This window comes from Stegostoma tigrinum, chromosome 1 (assembly GCF_030684315.1).
Source record: "Stegostoma tigrinum isolate sSteTig4 chromosome 1, sSteTig4.hap1, whole genome shotgun sequence".
Classification (NCBI taxonomy): Eukaryota; Metazoa; Chordata; class Chondrichthyes; order Orectolobiformes; family Stegostomatidae; genus Stegostoma; species Stegostoma tigrinum.
In genome coordinates, this window is record NC_081354.1 from 55194766 (window position 1) to 55200992 (window position 6227).

Sequence of the window (6227 nt, forward strand, 5' to 3'; positions counted from 1 at the left end):
TACGCGCTGACGTCAGGGAGCCGGAACAAGAGCCTCCTGTGGTCTAGCGGTGATGATTTCAAAACCCCATCTCTAGTGTGGTTCACATCTTATTACCTCCAGCAATACAATGCTGGTAAAAATTCTGCCAATCTCTATCGTCTTATGAGTTTGCATAATGCACATCCTTGATTATAAATAGCAGCCAAACCACTTGAGATGTACAACACAGCCTATCCCAGGAGTGTAATATGTATAAGCAGAAAGCATGAAATGAATTGATAAGGTGATGAAAGGGGCTCTGGTGGCGCAGTTGGAGTGGCCCTTCCTCTGAGCTAGGAGATTTAGATTAAAGTAACCACCTGCTGCAGAGGTGCACAATATCTGGGCACAGGTCAGTGTGCCTCAGAGATAACGCTCTGCAGACATAACCCAGCACCAATCTAATACACTATGTGCAGCCTGACCTGACTCTGGTTCAATATACCTCAGGTGTAATATCCACTGTCTAGGCTATGTATAGTTCCAAATCAGGATGATATGTGGTTTTGCTTGGGAATTTGTAGTTGGTGGTGTTCCTCTGTATCTGGTTTGTTTGTGTTCATGTTCTCGGTGGCAGAGCCTTGGTGAATTACTTGTAGATGGAAAACACTGTTGGAAAGAATGAATGTTCAACGTGGAAGATGGGCTGCCAATCAATAATCAATTAACAAGCTATTGAGCTTGTTTAAGAGCCAAATTCATACAATCTTTTGTTGCTTGGTCCATTCTTATAGGGCATTGCCCAGGAAAAAGCTTGGCTGTGTCTTATGGTGGTTATGAGGATATAGTGCAAGAGTGGAAGAAAAAAGACTGCCACCAGGATCATGGCTGCAGGTAACAACAGAATCTGCTCAGGAAGCTGACACATTTTCAATGTTTTTATTTATTCCATGTTTTGGGTTGGATATAAGAAGTAAGGAATGGTTGAGAGCTCAGGGGTCTTCAGAATTCATGGCCATGACTGACCTCCTGTTCATGGCAAGACCCCTGTCCTGTGTGATGTTCCAGCTGAGGCAGCTAATTGGGCATGTGGCCTCTTCTCACACCATTCGTTAGCCACTGTGTCACTGGGAGCCACTAACTGGTTCATCTAATGTTTGATTCACCATGCCATGATGGTGGGAGCAGGAGCGAGTGGACAACCCATTTTGAATTCTGCATCGCGCAATCTGTAATAAAGCTAAAGTCCAGTCTTTGTGGGTAGGCTTCTCTCCCTCTGAGAGATGTAGTCCTGTTCTTAAGACTATCTTCTAGCCAATTCGAAAGTCATTAGCTTTGATTCCAGTGCACTGGCATGACCAATGACCATTGCTAGTTCAGCAACTGGCAAAAACCAAGCCTGTGGTTGAAACTCTGGGACAGAGGGATTCTTCAGTCAGTGTGGGCCACAGGACACTTAATTAGGCTGTAACTCCCCAAGTCTGCAGAGGCCACTAGAATTTGCCACCTTTGGCAGGCTCACAATGTGGCAAATTGCCCACCCACTACTGTAAGAAAACCAGTGGTGGTGGGAAGGGTGTTTAACTAGCCATGTAAGGGCCTCAGCCGCCTAGGGTCAAAAAGGCCATTTTCAATTTTCCACTGAAGAGAAAATGTTACCAATGATGGCTGGTGCGCAACAGGTATGACCGTTATTGGCATCATGTTATTTAATGCTCCTCTCTGCCTCCCCGCATGCCCCCCAGTACTCCTTTATGTCCCAGACCACTACAGCAATTCAGATCCTGGGTAACACATGACCAACACCATGGGAATCTGCAGGATTTTAAAAAAAATCTCATTTTGATGAAATTAGCAAAAACAGGCGACACAAAAATAATGCTTTCTTTGGCAATATGGTTAAATCAAATGGTTATTTTTCATGTAACATTTATATTCATTTTGAATTATCGAACAACAACTATCAAATTATTCTATCAGTGTGTTTCCAAAAGGTTTACTAATTACTGTAATTTTTTTTCAGCGATCTTTCATCATCCGCTCAATTGTTGTCTGTTGGGAAGATTAAGCAATGTGACAAACACAAAGAGCAACTGTTTAGACAAAAATCCCCTATTCCCTGCTTATGAAATTGCACATCTCATCAGTGTGTGTAATTTGTTATCATCTTGTGCCTAGGTTTGCTTTCAGGGAAAGGATGAGCCACTTTGAGTGAAATGTGAGACGGATAATCCGCACCAAAATTGAAATTGCTGCAATGTGAGCTTGGATTATTGTCCTTGCTAATTTACAAAGCCGTGCACTTGATACCATCAGCTCACATCAACCCTTTGTGATAAATCATTAACCATGTCTAATACCAAAGTCCTAATGGAAACTTCAATTATGTGACTGAGCAGTTGAAATGAAGATAGGTGGAGCAAAAATTATAGAACTTAGATGGAGATATCATGAGTAAACTAATGTTAAATCAGTATTTTCCACAGACCAGAAGTGAAAGAGGTCCACAAAGTAATTCAGAAGTAAACACAATAAAAAGTTAACAATAGCTCAAGAAATTCACATTCACAGTTCAAATTTTGCTTAATCTGGCTCTGAATTCAAGAAGGCTTTCTAATCAATTGTTTCCATCAGCTATTTATGTTCGGTAACTAAAATGTTTGGTGTCTAAAATTGGTTTTGCTAAAAATAAAAACCTGATTCACTGTAACACGATGACAGTTCATCACCAAGTTCTTTTCCCTTTCAATTCCTTTTGTCTTGCTAAAATCAGTCACTGTGAGCTGAATTTAGATTGCGCTGCCTTATCATGTGTACTGTTTTTATTTTCTATGCTGTTTCAGTATTGTTAAACTATCTAGATAGAGAAATAGTTTTATTTCTTTACTTCAATAATTACCACTCCTTTTGCTTTTTGTTCTGTGACATCTTTAGTATTGAAACCCCTGCCCTCTAGTCTATCTGTGCCCTTCATTTTTCCTGTCAGAGCCTGCATCTTTCCAAACAGTGCAAAACTCATCACATTTCTGCTTTTCTTCAGTTTCAAAGAAACAATTTTGGACGTGAAATGTTAGTTCTGATTCCCTCTGCACAGATGCTGCCAGAACAATTGAGGTTTTCCATTACATGCTGTGTTCATTTGAGGAATATCTTTCTTCATTTTCTAGCTCCTCTGAAAAACTCTTTTCAGAAATTCATATCAGCTCTTTTTCATAAACAAGACTATATGAGAACATTTTAAGTCTGGCCATCCAACAACAATGATGCGGCAATTTTTAAAAAGTGAATGCACCACACTGCCGAAGGCCTAATCAGAGGTGGCCCAGGCACTTGCTTCATCAGACAGAAGCCTTATTCTCAAATGCACGTGGTAAGGGGGGGTCTTGAAATTGGATGTGAGATACAGTGTAGGGATGTAGGTAATTAATGAGGTGGGTTTGATAAGATAGGGTGAAAGAACTTGCTAGGCCTCGCAGCAAGGAAAACCTCTAAAAGACTCAATGCAACTCAGACTTAGCCAAATAAACATAAGATTCAATCCTTGTGTTTAAGAAATCAGCAAATAAGGGCTTGATGGGGTCACCAGAATCAGACAGAAATGGTACTCAGCAGAAATTTGCTAGTGGATAGTGTTAAAGTATCTAGACTATTGGTATTAAGGAGCTAGGTGAATACTCTACTTCTTCCTTTAACATTTTACTTAGAAATTTTCTCAAACTTCACTTTCTAGCCTAAATAGTTTAAATCAAAATTTATTCAATTTGCAAAGCTTAATGCTAGTGAGTAAGTGAATTCACTCTTTCTTTCCAAATAGTCTAGGACGAAGCCAGGACAAAGTCATGCAATAAGAAGTATAGTAATTTGTTAATACAAAATGTGCACATTTCCAACCATTTAGCACTCTCCCCTCATGTGGCATAAATGTTTTCGACTTGCAGCTTGTCCTGATGAATGAAAGCTTCAACAACTGAAACATAAATCTAATTACTATTTAATAACCACGCTAACATTTAATTAAAGTTATCCAGCTTCTTGACAGAAAATCATTTTGGATAAGTACTTAATAAAGTACATGACAAATGTCAACTCTAGTGCTGAGAGCCTGACATTGAAATGCGAGATTACTTTAAAAGGCTGATAAATTAGCTGCTTTCAACAGCCATTCTATCAAGCAGTTTAAATCTGCAGGTGTCATTAACAATCTTCTAAAAAATTAAAGCAAGCTTCTCCTCTAAAATTAAAAGCTGAAGTGGAACATTCTGCCCAATGGCCTGTATTCAGTTTTCCTTTCCCGGCACTTTGCTCAACAGATGCTCTTTACACTACATGGGCATCATCAGGTAGTTTACAGGGAATTTTCCTCAGGCACTACTCCATAATAATCCACGCTATATGACTCTGGTTATATATGAACAAAGAACAAGAGTAGGCCACTTGGCCCTTCAAGCCTGCTGTGCAATTCAATAAGATCATAGCTGATCTGATTTTAACCTCAACTTCAGACAAACTTCAGTGATCACATTTTCTGGCATTCACTGTGAGTACATCAATTACAGCTGGCCCCAAATAAGCTGAAGTGAAATTGCCCCATATTCTTACTTCGATGAATGGCATGTGCAGGGAAATTATACCACATACACAATATACAATAAATTTATCACATACTGATAAAAAGCATGCAGATGCATTTTAGCCACAACCTTAAAACACCAAGATGGATTTTGTTTTATATTCTCAATTAATTTCAACTCACAGATGTCATACTTTCATTTAAATCATGATGTTACCCACACCATTTTTTGGTGTTAGTGAGTAAATGAGAAAACTAGCTTAAATCCAAGACACTTTCTATTGCTGTTGACCTAACCCAGGAGTTGATGGGTGGAGCAAAGGTGGAAATTCTGCATGGCATCAGAGAAGGTGTGGTGATTGGTGGACAGATATTGGCACAGCCTAGATAAGAGTTCACTCATGCCAAAATCTCTTGTAACCTTTCCCTGACAATGGATCCATCATTCCAATGGTGCAAATTGTCAGGAAGTTCTGTGATGCTATTTAATTAACGGTATCAACGTGCTTTCTTGTAAACTCGATAAAAATGGAAGGCCATTGAAATATTGCATTATGTAGTTTTCATTTTTGGGAAATTTAAAACAAAGTGTAAGTTGACAGAAATGGTCCTGCTACTAAAATGATTTATTCTCATAAAACATCAAATTATTTATTACTCTTGCTCAAACTCAGGTTCTTGGAGCCCAAACAAGATTCCGAATGAAAGATTTCAAACTTAAAAATTAACTGAAATGCTTAGATCCCTTCAGTTACCCATACTTACATGTTGTGCAACATTTTTGGAACACCACTCCCCCCATTTACCCTTGAAACCAAAGTGAAGCCCATCTAACCTACACTATTCCATTATCATCCATATGTTTATCCAATGGCCATTTAAATGCCCTAAAACTTGGCAAGTTACTACTGTTGCAGACAGGGCATTCTACGCCCTTACTACTCTTTGAGTAAGGAACCTACCTCTGACTTCTGTTCTATATCTAACACCCCTCAACTTAAAACTATGTCTCCTCGTGCTAGCCATCTCCATCCAAGGAAAAAGGCTCTCACTGTCCACCCTATCTAATCCTCCGATCATCTTGTGTGTCTCTATTAGGTCACCCCTTAACCTTCTTCTCTGTAATGAAAACAGCCTCAAGTCCCTCAGCCTTTCCTCATAAGACCTTCCCTCCATACCAGGCAACATCCTGGTAAACCTTCTCTGCACCCTTTCCAATGCTTCCACATCCTTCCTATAGTGTGGCAACCAGAACTGTACGCGATACTCCAAGTGTGGCCGCACCAGAGTTTTGTACAGCTGCAACATGACCTCATGGCTCAAACTCAATCCCTCTTCCAACAAAACTTAACACACGGTACGCCTTCTTAACAACCCTATCAACCTGGGTGGCAACTTTCATGGATCTATGCACATGGACACCGAGATCTCTCTGCTCATCCACACTACTAAAAATCTTACCATTAGCCCAGTAGTCTGTATTCCTGTTACTCCTTCCAAAGTGATCACCTCACACTTTTCTGTATTAGCCTCCATTTGCCACCTCTCAGCCCAGCTCTGCAGCTTATCTATGTCCCTCCGTAACCTGCAACATCCTTCCGCAGTATCTGCAACTCCACCAATTTTAGTGTCATCTGCAAATTTACTAACCCATCTTTCTGCACCCTCATCCAGGTCATTTATAAAAATGACAATC

General features: G+C 39.9%; 1 long non-coding RNA gene across 1 annotated transcript; it reads left to right on the forward strand.

Annotated features, from left to right (window-relative positions):
• The first annotated feature begins 10 nt into the window (after positions 1–10).
• On the forward strand, positions 11–2732 carry LOC132209554 (uncharacterized). Its single transcript, XR_009445709.1, has 3 exons — positions 11–115; positions 756–855; positions 1985–2732. It is a non-coding gene; the product is annotated as an uncharacterized LOC132209554 (long non-coding RNA).
• The last annotated feature ends 3495 nt before the right edge of the window (positions 2733–6227 follow it).